Source organism: Orycteropus afer, unplaced genomic scaffold, assembly GCF_000298275.1.
Source record: "Orycteropus afer afer isolate SDZICR_OR568_19922 unplaced genomic scaffold, OryAfe1.0 scaffold00100, whole genome shotgun sequence".
Taxonomy (NCBI): Eukaryota; Metazoa; Chordata; class Mammalia; order Tubulidentata; family Orycteropodidae; genus Orycteropus; species Orycteropus afer.
In genome coordinates this window covers 8,767,028-8,780,123 of record NW_006921687.1, presented here as the reverse complement: position 1 = coordinate 8,780,123, position 13,096 = coordinate 8,767,028, and the positions used below count along the sequence as shown (strand labels likewise).

General features: G+C 38.7%; 1 protein-coding gene across 1 annotated transcript in view; it reads right to left on the bottom strand.

Moving 5' to 3' along the window:
• The window catches only part of TMTC1 (transmembrane O-mannosyltransferase targeting cadherins 1), a 458,384-nt gene that overhangs the window by 330,174 nt on the left and 115,114 nt on the right, over positions 1–13,096 (bottom strand). The gene's annotated exons all lie outside the window — the stretch shown is intronic.

Here is a 13,096-nt window from a genome sequence, read left to right as displayed (position 1 = left end):
CTGTGCCCTCAGTCACTTTAAATATCCAAAATGTCCACCACTTGTAAACATTCAAGATGGCTGCATCCTTGGTTGCTTTAAACATCCAAAATGGCTGCCACTTGCTAACAATCAAAATGGCTGCATCCTCCAGACAGTGGAAAGTCCACACTTCAGGTTGTCTCCCTCCTTGGTATTTCCCTTCCTAGTCATAGGCCACAGTGCAGTTGTCCCTGCAGTTTGGTGACCAGGGTTGATCTTTAGGCCAATTTTCAGGTCCCAACACCACTTGGGAATATTCAGGCTGTCAGTCCTGTCACAGTAGCTGACAGTCCATTGTACTCACTGTTTTCATTCAGGTTTTTCCACCTAATATACTTCTGTATATTTCCTTTCAAAGCTCAGGACTCCAGGATTATCTTCTGTATCTCTGTCAATTGGTTTCTCTCTTCTTTGTTGAAGAGGATCTGTGTAGCTTGTCTGCCTATTCCTCCATCTTACTGGAACAACAAGGTCTCTTAATTATTAGATAATTTAATTATGAGATATCTTGATTAACGGAGCAGCTTACAGGTAAATTGGAAATGACATATTTCTTACCACTTTGAATAGGAAAAAAAAGTAGTTTTGGTGAGGCAGAAAGGTTAAAAAAATGAACACCAGTTAATTTTCCATTTTTACTCTTTCTCTGGGTAAACCATGGGATTTACAGAATTTTATTGATATTGACTAGTTAGAGAAAACAACCACTCATCTGTCAGTCTATCATACTGTGGTGGCTTGTGTGTTGCTGTGAGGCTGGAGGCTCTGCCACCAGTATTTCAAACACCAGCAGGGTCACCCATGGTGGACAGGTTTCAGAGGAGCTTCCAGACTAAGACAGACTCAGGAGAAGGAAGGGTCATCCACTTCTCAAAGACTTGTCTAATGAAAACCTTATGAACAGCAGTGAAACACTGTCTGATATAATGCTAGAAGATGAACCCCTCAGGTCAGAAGGCACTCAAAATATGACTGGGTTAAGAGCTGCTTTCTCAGAGTAAAGTTGACCTTAATGATGTGGATCAAGTAAAGCTTTCACAGTCTCCATTTGCTGATATGGTACAACTCACAATGAGAAAAAACAGCTGCAAACATCTATGGAATGTACAAAATCTGAATCTAAGAAAATTGGAAGTTGTCAAAAATGAAATGTAAATCAAAACCAAAAACCAAACTTACTGCTATTGAGTCAATTCCAACTCATGGTGACCCTTTTTGAGTTTCTGAAGTGGTAAATCTTTACAGAAGAAGATTGCCCAGTCTTCCTTCTGTGGAGTGGCTGGCAGGTTTGAACGTCAACCTTCTGGTTAGCAATCAAATGCCTTAGGCACTACGCCACCAGAGCTCCTTATCCAAGGCATTAGTGAGCTGAAATTGACTGACTTTAGCCATTTTGAATCAGACAACCATATGACCTACTATGCCAGGAATGACAAATTGAAGAGGAATGGAGTGGCATTCATCTTCACAAAGAATGTTTCAAGATCTATCCTGAAATACAATGCTGTCAGTGATAGGATAATTTCTATAAGCCTACACGGAACACCAGTTAATACCACTATTATTCAAATTTCGAACCAACCACCAAAGCCAAAGGAAAAGAAACTAAATATTTTTACCAACTTCTGCAGTCTGAAATTGACCAGACATGCAATCAAGATGTGTCAATTATTATTGGTGACTGGAATGCAAAATTTGGAAACAAAGAAGAATCACTGGTTGTTGGAAAATATGGCCTAGGTGATAGAAATAATGCTGGAGATTGCATGGTAGAATTTTGCAAGAAGAATGACTTATTCATTGCAAATACTTTTTTTCAACAACATAAATGGTGGCTATACACATGGACTTTGCCACATGGAGTACCCAGGAATCCGATTGATTCCATCTATGGAAAGAGGCAATGGAGAAGCTCAATATCTTCACCCAAAACAAGGCCAGGAGCTGACTGTGGAACAGACTATCAACTGTTCATATGCAAGGTGAAGTTGAAGACAAATACAACTAAAACAAGTCCATGATAGCCAAAATATGACTTTGATTATATCCTTCCTGAATTTAGAGATCATCTAAAGAATATATTTCATGCATTTGAACACCAATGACCAAAAACCAGAGGAATTGTGGGATGACATGAATAATACCATCCATGAATAAAGGAAGAGGTCATTAAAAAGACAAAAAGGAAGAAAAGACCAAAATAGATGTCAGAAGACACTCTGAAAACTGCCCTTGAGTGGAGATTAGCTTTAGTTATAGTACCAAATAGAATTGGTTAAAGTTCATCTATTTCAGGAGGTGGCATATGATCAAAAAACAGTAGTTGAAGGAAGAAGTCAGAGCTGCCTTGAAGGAATTGCTGAAGAACAAGGCTTCAGGAATGATGGAATACCCATTGAGATATTTCAACAAACCAATGCTGCACTGCAGGCACTCACTCATCTATGCCAAGAAATTTGGAAGACAGCTACCTGGCCAATTGACTGGAACAGATCCATATCTGTACCTATTCCAAAGAAAGGTGATCCCACAGAATGTGGAAATTATCACACAATAACATTAACATCACATGTAAGTAAAATCTTGCTGAAGATAATTCAAAAATGGTTGCAGTGGTATATTGCTAGAGAACTTCCAGAAATGCAAGCTGGATTCAGACAAGGACATGGAACAAGGGACATCACTGCTGATGTCAGATGGACATTGGCTGAAAGCAAAGAACACCAGAAAGATGGTTACTTGTGCTTTATTGACTATGCAAAAGCATTTCATTGTGTGGATCATAACAAATTATGGATAACTTTGAGAAGAATGGGAATTCCAGAACACTTAATTCTGCCTATGAGGAACCTATGCATAGACCAGAAGGCTGTTGTTCAAACAGAACAAGGGGATACTGCATGGTTTAAAATCAGAAAGGGAGTGCATCAAGGTTGTATCCTTTTACTATACTTATACAATCTGTACGCTGAACAAATAATCTGAGAAGATGGACTATATGAAGAAGAGCATGACATCAGGATGGGAGGAATACTCATTAAAAACCTGTGATATGCAGATGACACAACTTTGTTAGCTGAAAGCGAAGACGACTTGAAGCACTTACTGACAAAGAATAAAGACATCAGTCTGTAGTTTGGAGTACATCTCAATATAAAGAAAATGCAAACCCTCACAATTGGACCAATAATCAGCATCACAATAAATGGAGAAAAGTTGAAGATGTCAAAGATTTCATATTACTTGGTTCCACAATCAACACCAATGGAAGCAGCAATCAAGAAATCAGACAACATATCACACTGGGCAAATCTGCTGCAAAAGATGTCTTTAAGGTGCTAAAGAGCAAAAATGTCTCTTTGAAGACTAAGGTATGGCCAACCCTAGCCATCATATTTTCAGTCACCTCATACTCCTCTGAAAGCTGAACAATGAATAAGGACGACTGAAGAAGAGTTCATGCTTTTGAATTGTGGTGTTGGCACAAAGAATATTGAAAGTACCATGGACTGCCAGAAGAACTAACAAATCTGTCCTGGAAGAAGAAGTGTAGCCAGAATGCTCCTGGAAGTGAGAAAGGCCAGATTTCATATCACCTGCTTTGGTCATTCGAAAGGAAGATGGAGCAATCTACTTCCATAGTGATACTGCCTTGGAAACCCAAGGAGGGATCGCTATGATTCAGGTCCGACTCAATGGCATATAACAACAACACCACCACTTTGGTCATGTTGTAAGAAGGGGCCATTCCCTGGAGAAGAATATCATGCTTGGTAAAGTGGAGGATCAACCAAAAAAAGGGAAGGCCCTCAACAAGACGGATTGACACAGTGGCTGCAACGATGGGCTCAGGTATAGCAAGGATTGTGAGGCTGGTGTAGGACGAGGCAGTGTTTCGCTCTGTTGTACATAGTGTCTCTGAGTCGCAGTCGACTTGACTGCACCTAACAACAACAGTCAGAGAAAGAAAAAGCTAAAAAGGAAACACGAAACTAAAATGTTTGTAGAACTCCTAATAGCTTGAACAAAGCTGATAGAACAATTTTCTCATACAAGAGGAAATAATTACGTGTATACTTCATATATGTTTATATGTCCTTTTCTCTGGAGAAGCACATCATGTTTGGTAAAGAAAAAAGAGGAAGACCTTCAGTGAGATGGACTGACATAATGGCTGCAACAATAGGTTCAGATGTGGTAACGGTTATCTGGATGACATAAAACCAAGCAGTGTTTCATTCTGTTGCACATATGGTTGCTATGGGTCAGAACTGATTCTATGACACTAACAACAACAACATACATACATATCACATCCAAAGATGATAATTACAACAACAAAAAAAAGATGGTCTTCTCTTTCTAAGTTAGTCTCAAGTTGCTTTCAATAAATTGATACCTTATTCATTTACTAACCTCAAGAAATACAGATCTGTGATTATTAGAAAATGTTTCTTTTGTTTATTTATTTTTATCCCCTTTCCCACTCTTCTGATAATGAAATAATCAGACCTTGGTATGAATGGTGGATAAAATTTTGGTTTCTACATTGAGGCAGACCTGGATACAAATATTGGCTCTGCCACTTCTTATGTGTGAACTTGAAGCTGTAGTGATGATTACATGAGAAAACAGATTGAGAGTACTCAGCACGAGTATGAAACATGAACTACCCCTGACCAAAAAATGGGGGCTCAGAAGTCTGGCTGTTCAAACTCACCAGCCACTCCTTGGAGGGACGATTGAGCAATCTTTTTCCATAGAGATACTGCCTCGGAAATTTAAGAAGGGGTCGCTATGAGTCCAAATCTACTCAAGGCCAGTGAGTTTGGTTTCAGTTGGTTATCATTAGTTCCTAATTCCCTGTTGTTATTGTTATGTGCCGTCGAGTCAGACCCAACTCATAGTGACCCCTCCTTGGGTTTCCAAGGCAGTATCACTACAGAAGTAGATTCCCCAACCTTCCTCCTGAGGAGTGGCTGATGGGTTTGAACCACCAGCCTTCTGGTTAGCAGTCAAGTGCCTTAGGCATTATGCTACCAGAGCTCCTCTTAATTCTCTAGGTGGCACAAATAGTTAAGCACTGGACTACTAACTGAAAGGTTGTTGGTTCAAACCCACCCAGGGATGCCTTGGAAGTAAGGCTTGCTAATCTGTTTCTGAAAGTTCACAGCCTTGAAAATCAAATGGAGTAGAGTTCTGCTCTGAAACACATGAGATAATCATGAGTCGGAATCAATTTGATGGCAATGAACAGCCACAATAATTATTTTCTAACACTGTTAATGCAAATGACCAGTTAGAGGGAGCACAGAGCATTCCTCCAACTCAATAGTTAAATAGAAAACATGGTATAACCCTTCCTTTATTGTTCAAATGTGCCCTTCTGTTTTTCATATAACTCCAAGAATTTCTCTTTCCTTTATGTTACAAATAGTGCTTTCTATTCCCTATCTAAAAAAAAAAAAAAACCACTTTTTAGAAAGATTAATTGGGCATAGGATGATAACGTCTTTCCATATACACATTTTACTTTTACAACTAAAATGCATTCATGGACATTGTAAAAGATGTCCAAAAAACTAAACTCCACATAAAATATTTCCTAAAGTAGACAGAACTGTTATCCATGAGCAGCAAAATAAATCAACTAGCGGGAGCTCTGGTGGCGTAGTGCCTAAGGCTTGTGACTGCTAACCAGAAGGCTGGCAGTTCAAACCCACTAGCCTCTCCTTGGAAGGAAGGTTGGGCAATCTGCTTCTGTAGTGATACTGCCTTGGAAACCCAAGGAGGGGTCGCTATGAGTTGGATCCAACTCGATGGCAGTGAGTTTGGTTTTGGTTAGTGCTATATAGTTGGCACAGAGGTTTAAAAACAAATTTCTAGGCATAAACAGCACCCTAGAATTCAAAATTACACTACTTATTCATTTATACATAATTTCTCACATGTTTCTGTGTTCATAGACAGTGGTACAATATCTTCTGCTTCCAAATTTATTTCAAGAAAAATCTTTTCACCAAACTATATAGCAAAAGCAAAACAGCCGAAGTACATAGGTACTATTATACAAAATTATATATGAAAAGACTGAGACACAGATATTTTTAATACTTCTGTGAATGTTCAGAGCTTAATTTATGATGTGAGTGAAAGTTTTAAAATTAATAATAATTACCTCCCAAGACTGTTATGATGAATAAATGAGTTAGCGTATTCCTTTGTATGTTCGTATAATTGTTCCTCTTTCTTCCTCTGTGGAAGCTGTGAATCCTCTAGAAGCCAGTCATTCACCAATCACTAGCTCAGTTGTGGCAGTAGGTGGGTTTAAGCGGCTGGGATCTGGTCATCTCTACTGCATTTTAACAACTGTGTATTTTTGAAAATGTTGTTGGTTCTGGTCATTGCACATTTAACCAATTCCTTTCACTTTTAACAAGACTGCATTACCCAACCACATCCACACTTGCATATATAACTGTTGACCATCTGGTGATAATACAATCAGACAAAGGAATGGATGGAGCCCAGTAGTTTTTGAAACCAATGCTTCTTATAAGATAATTTGTTAAAGTAGTTATTATCAGGATTCACACTGACTCACCCCAAAGCCTCTTAAATATATATGTTGTTGTTGAGTCAGCTCTGACTCATAGTGACCCTGAGTACAACAGAACGAAAAACTGCCTGGTTCTGCTCCATCCTCACAATCCTTGCTATGCTGAAGCCCACTGCGGCAACCACTGAGTCAACCCATCTTGTTGAGGGTCTTCTCCTTTTTCACTGACCTCATACTTTACTAAGCAAGATATTCTCCAGGGACTGATCCCTTCTGACAACAGGACAAAAGCAGGTGAGATGAAGTCTGGCCATTCTCATTTCTTTATTATTATTATGATTTTATTTTTTAACTTTTGATTGTGATTTGAAATTTTACAAAGCAAACTGATTTTCCATTCAATAGTTCATATACATTTTGTTTCATGACATTGTTTGCAATCCCAATGACAGTACTCTTCCCACTTCCTCCCTGTGGTTACCATTTCCTTTTGTCCTTCTTTCCTATTCAGACCTGCCCTTCTGAGCTTTATCCCTGGCCAAAGGCTGCCCTTTTGATTCATATGGTTGACAGGAAGGAGTGAGGACCTTCCTAGTAATATTCACTTCATAGGACTATCTATTGTTTGGTTGCAAGTTGCGTCCTGGGAGTGAGTTCAGTCTCCAGGCTTAGAGAGTGACTAAGGGCCATAGGTGGTGTAGTGCCTAGGGCATTTGACTGCTAACCAGAAGGCTGGCAGTTCAAAACTACCAACCATTCCTTGGAAGGAAGACTGGGCAATCTATTTCTATAGTGATACCACCTCGGAAACCCAAGGAGGGGTCTCTATGGGTTGGATCCGACTCAAGGGCAGTGAGTTTTTTTGTTTTAAGGGTCACGGTCTCAGAGGTTCTACTAGTCTCTATTAGATCAACAAGCTTGGTGTTGTTTTTTTGTTTGTTTGTTTTTTTCATTTTGACTTTTGTTCCTCATTTTTCTCCCACTCTATCCAGGATCTCCTATACTGATCCCATTCCAAGTGGTTGACAGTGGCAGCCATGTGCTATCTAGTTCTTCTGGTCTCAGGGTCATGTAGGCTGAGGTTCACAGGGTCCACTAGTCCCTTGGACTAATCGTTTCCATGTATCTTTGGTTTTCTCCTCTCTTCTTTGCTCTTGACTTGGACCATACTTTACTCATACATACCTTCTCTGCAGCCCATTTTAGGCACCCCTTCCACACCTATACTTCACTCACAGTTTTTCCTTTGCAGGAAAGGCTTAGCCCAAAATCCAGTTGGAATGTCTTTAAATCTCCTGGGGAAAGGGCATTGTAGGTGAAGAATCCTTTTCTCAAGTCTCAGCCATCCATGACCTAAGGGAAAGTTGTCAAAGGGAGACAGAATGGAGCAGTTGAGGCTACAGACTCTCTGGTTATTCTCACTTCTAAAGAGCATTCCTGTTCACTACTTCTAGGACAGATTTGTTTGTTTTTCTGGCAGTTCAAGGTATTTTCAATATTCTTTGCCAACAACACAATTCAAAGGCATCAACACTTCTTTGGTCTTCCTTATTCATTGTCCAGCTTTCACATGCATATGAGGTAACTGAAAATACCATGGCTAGGGTTCAGCACACCTTAGTCTTCAAAGTGAAATCTCTGTTCCTCAACACTATGAAGGAGTCTTTTGAAGCAGACTTGCCCAGTGCACTACCATGTCTGGCTTCTTGACTGCTGGTTCCATGGGTATTGACTGCAATCAAAGTAAAATAAAATCCCTGACAACTTCAATCTTTTCTCCATTTATCATGATGTTACTTATTGTTCCAGTTGTGAGAATTTCTATTTTCTTTATGCTGAAGTGTAATCCATATTGAAGACTGTAGTCTTTGTTCTTCATCAGTAACTGCTCCAAGTCTTCTTCACTTTCAGCAAGTTCAAGGTTGTGTCATCTGCATATCACAGGCTGTTAACCAGTCTTTCCCCAATTCTGATTCCACATGCTTCTTCACATAGTCTAGTTTCTCGGATTATTTGCTCGGCATACAGATTGAATAAGTATGGTGAAAGGATACAATCCTGACACAGGCCTTTCTGATTTTAAATCATACAGCATCTCCTTATACTGTTCTAGTGAAAGCCTCCTGGTCTATGTAAAGGTTCCTCATGAGCACAATTAAGTGTTCTGGAATTCCCATTCTTCTCAATGTTATCCATATTTGCTATGATCCACATAGTCAAATGCCTTTGCATAGTCAATCAAACACGGTAACCATTTTTCTGGTATTCTTTGCTTTCAGCCAAGATCCATCTGATATCAGCAATGTTATCCCTTGTTCCACATCCCTTTTTGAATCCAGCTTGAATTTCTGGCAGTGCCCTGTCAATATACAACTGCAAATATTTTTGAAATATCACCAGCAAAATTTTACTTGTGTGTGATATTAATGATATTGATAGATAATGTCCACATTCTGTTAGATCATCTTTCTTTGGAATGGGCACAAATATCAATCTCTTCCAGTCAGTTGACCAGATAGTTGTCTTCCAAATTTCTTGATATAAATGAGGAAGTGCCTCAGCACTGCATCTGCTTGTCGAAATATCTTAATAGGTATTCCATCAATTCCTGGAGGCTTTTTCTTCACAATGCCTTTAATGCAGCTTGAACTTCTTCTTTCAGTACCACTGGTCCTTGACGATATGCTACCTCCTGAAATTGTTGAAGTCAAACAATTCTTTTTGGTATGTACGCATTGCTGTCAACTCAGATCTGACTCATAACGACACCTCCTTGGATTTCTGAGGCAATACCACTACAGAAGTAGGTTGCCCAACCTTCCTTCCGAGGAGTAGCTGATGGGTTTGAACAGCCAGGCTTCTGGTTAGCAGTCAAATGCCTTAGGCACTACGCTACCAGAGCTCCCTCTTTTTGGTACAGTGACTCTGTATTTCTTCCATCCTCTTTCGAGGCTTCCTGCATCATTCAGTATTTTGCCCATAGAATTCCTCAGTTTTGCAACTCAAGGTTTGAATGTTTTCTTCATTTCTTTCAGCTTCAGAAATGCCAAATGTGTTCTTCCCTTTTGTTTTTCTAACTCCAGGTCTTTGCACATTTCATTATAATACTTTTGTCTTCTCTGGAGCCCTTTGAAATATTCTGTTCAGCTCTTCAATTTCATCAGTACTTCCATTTGCTTTACCTACTCTACATTCAAGAGCAAGTTTCTGAGTCTCTTGACATCTCTTTTAGTCTTTTCTTCCTTTCCCATCTTTTTAATGACCTTTGCTTTCTCCATGTTTGATGTTCTTGACATCATCCCATAAATCATCTGGTCTTCAGTCATTGGTGTTCAATGAGTCAGATCTATTCTTCAGACAGTCTCTAAATTCAGGTGTGATAATCAAGGTCACATTTTGGCTCTCATGGACTTCTTTTAATTTTCTTCAGCTTTCACTTGAACTTGCATTTGAGCAACTGATGGTCTGTCCCACAGTCAGCTCCTGGCCTTGTTTTGACTGATGATATTGAGCTTTGCCATGGCCTCTTTCCACAGATGTAGTTGATTTGATTCCTGTGTATTCCATCTGGTGGGGTCCACATTTATGTTGTTGAAAAAGATATTTGCAATGAATAAGTTGTTAGTCTTGCAAAATTCTATCATACACTCTCCAGCATCATTTCTATCACCAAGGCCATATTTTCCAACTACCAATGCTTCTTCTTTGTTTCCAATTATCCCCTTTCAATCATCAGTAATTACCAATACATCTTGATTGCACATCTGGTCAATTTCAGACTGCAGAAGTTGGGAAAAGTCTTTAATTTCTTCATCTTCAGCTTTACTGGTTGGCGCATAAATTTGAATAATAGCCATATTAACTGGTTTTCCTTCTAGGCATATGGATATTATCCTATAACTGACAGCACTCTACTTCTGGATAGTTGTTTAAACTTTCTTTTCCATGATAAATGCAACACCATTCCTCTTCTATTTGTCATTCCTGGCATAGTAGACCATATGATTATCTGGTTCAAAACAGCCAAAACCAGTCCATTTCAGCTCACTGATGCTTAGGATATTGATCTTAATGCATTCCATTTCATGTTTGACAACTTCCAATTTTCCTAGATCCTTACTTTCCTATATTCCACATTCCAATGGTTAATGAATGTTTGCAGCTATTTCTTCCCATTTTGAGTTGTGCTCCAACAGCTAATGAAGGTCCCAAAAGCTTTATTCTATCCACATCATTAAGTTCAACTTTGAGGAGGCAGCTCTTCCCCAGTTTGAGTGCCTTCCAACCTGAGGGGCTCATTTTCTAGGACTATTTCAGACAGTGATTCACTGCTATATCAGACAGTGTTTCATAAGGTTTTTAGTGGTCAACTTTTTCAGAAGCAGATGGCCCTTCTTCTGAGTCTGTCTTAATCTGAAAGCTCTGCTGAAACCTGTCCACTAAGAGTGACACTGCTGGTATTTGAAATACTGGTGGCAAAACATCTAGACTCCCAGCAACATGCAAGCAATCATAGCAAGACAAACTGACAGACAAGTGTTGTGTTTTACGTGTGTGTGTGTGTGTGTGTGTGTATGTATATGTATATATGTATGTATGTAATGTGATAAAAGGGCTTGGTAGTAAATTCTAGTGAAATAAAGTGAGGGACTCAGAAAGAACTGCTACAATCAGTTCATTCTTTGTTTTAAACATATTGCTTTTCTTATGAGATGGAAGGAAAAGATGTTATTTGCATATCAAAACAGGCTAAACCAAGGACTAGGCAATATATGAGATAGGAATCTCAATTTATTTATAATTGCAATTACTGAGGGATATTGTTTTTGCATTTTATACATGGGTATGACAATAAAGTAATGAAATCACATTTTTGTTTGGTTCATAAACTGGCAATGAAGAAAATTTTCAAGTAAGAGTTTCTAAGCTATATTGAAGAATTGCAAATGCATGTAATAATTTTACAGACAAGATTCTTCATTTCAAAAGATACAACATTCATTTTTATATCAAAGCTCTGGCCCAGTCATTAAAACTATTGTCAAAGGATTTGATCTTCAGAGATTGTATATACACATCAATTTAGTGGTAAGAAAATTAAACATTGAAGGATACCTGCATTTTTCTTCCTGTTCTTTGAATTTCACAACGAAGTTCTTCAAATGTTAATATATCTTTTATCTTATTGCATTTTTTTTTTTAATTTTATGCTATGCTTTGAGACCAGGATTAAAAGACCGGCTGAAAATGAAAACTTTATACAAAACATGATAAATGTAACCAATGTCACTGAATTGTACATGGAAACAATGTTGAATTTGAAAATGTTTTGTTTCATTTTTTTTTTTACCACAGTAAAACAATTTAAAAAACAAAACACTCTCAGATTCACACTCTTTCCTGTGACTGTCCAACTGACCAATGAATAAAGCCAAAATGAAGGAAACAATTCTCAATCACTGAGATGTTCATAACAGAATAGAAACATTTCAGGATGCTCATAAGACATTACCATGTAATGTGGTAAGGTGGCTGTTATTACTCTAGTTAGCTGCCATCAAGTCAGCCCACAATTCATGGTGACTCTATGCACAATGGAATGAAATGCTACTAGGTCCTGTGCCATCCCCATGAACCATTGTTGACGGGACCATTATGACCCACAGGTTTTTCACTGGCAGATTTTCATAAATAGATCACCAGGCATTTCTTCTTACTCTTAGTCTGGAAGCTCTGCTGAAATCTGTTCAGCATCATAGCAACACAAAAGTTTCCACTGGCAGATGGGTGGTGGCTGTTCATGAAGTGCATTGGCCAGAAATCAAACCCAAGTCTCCTACATGGAAGGCAAGAATTCTGCCAATGAACCACCATGATGTAAGCTATGCGAACATAAAACTGACTCCAAAATGATATACCTGGATCTGAGATGAAAGAGGGCAAGGAAGAGAAAAGGCTGAGTGGCCTGCACACATGCAAATGTGTTAGCAGGAGGAAAGAACATAAAACTCAGGATTACTCAGATGCAACACTATGAGGCTCAGATGGACACCAGTGACCATAAATGCCCTTATGCTGTCTCCAGGAGGTAGCAGATCACAAAGGGAAAAAAGACAACCTTAAATAAATCAAACAAAGGAGCTATAAATGTTCTCTTTTTCTAGAGACTAGACCACTATAATTAGTAATAACAGTGTTCTCAATTCAGGAGCACATTCCAGATCTAAATTAATGATCTCATTGTACACTGTCACGATTTTTGACAGAGAATGTTCAAACTGCTACCAATGTTTTTAATGAACTCATGTTTTTTTTAATTCTTCCTGGTATCATTATAAGAATAGTATTGTAGCGGCAAGATGGCGGACTAAGGAGAAGGATTGCACAGACCCTCTTCAACAAAGAAAAGGGAAACCAATAAATACAGACACAGAAGATAATCTTGGACCCCTGAGCCTTGAAGGAAAGGATGCAGATTTGGACTAAACCACAACTAGCAGAAGAATTTGCGTGAAA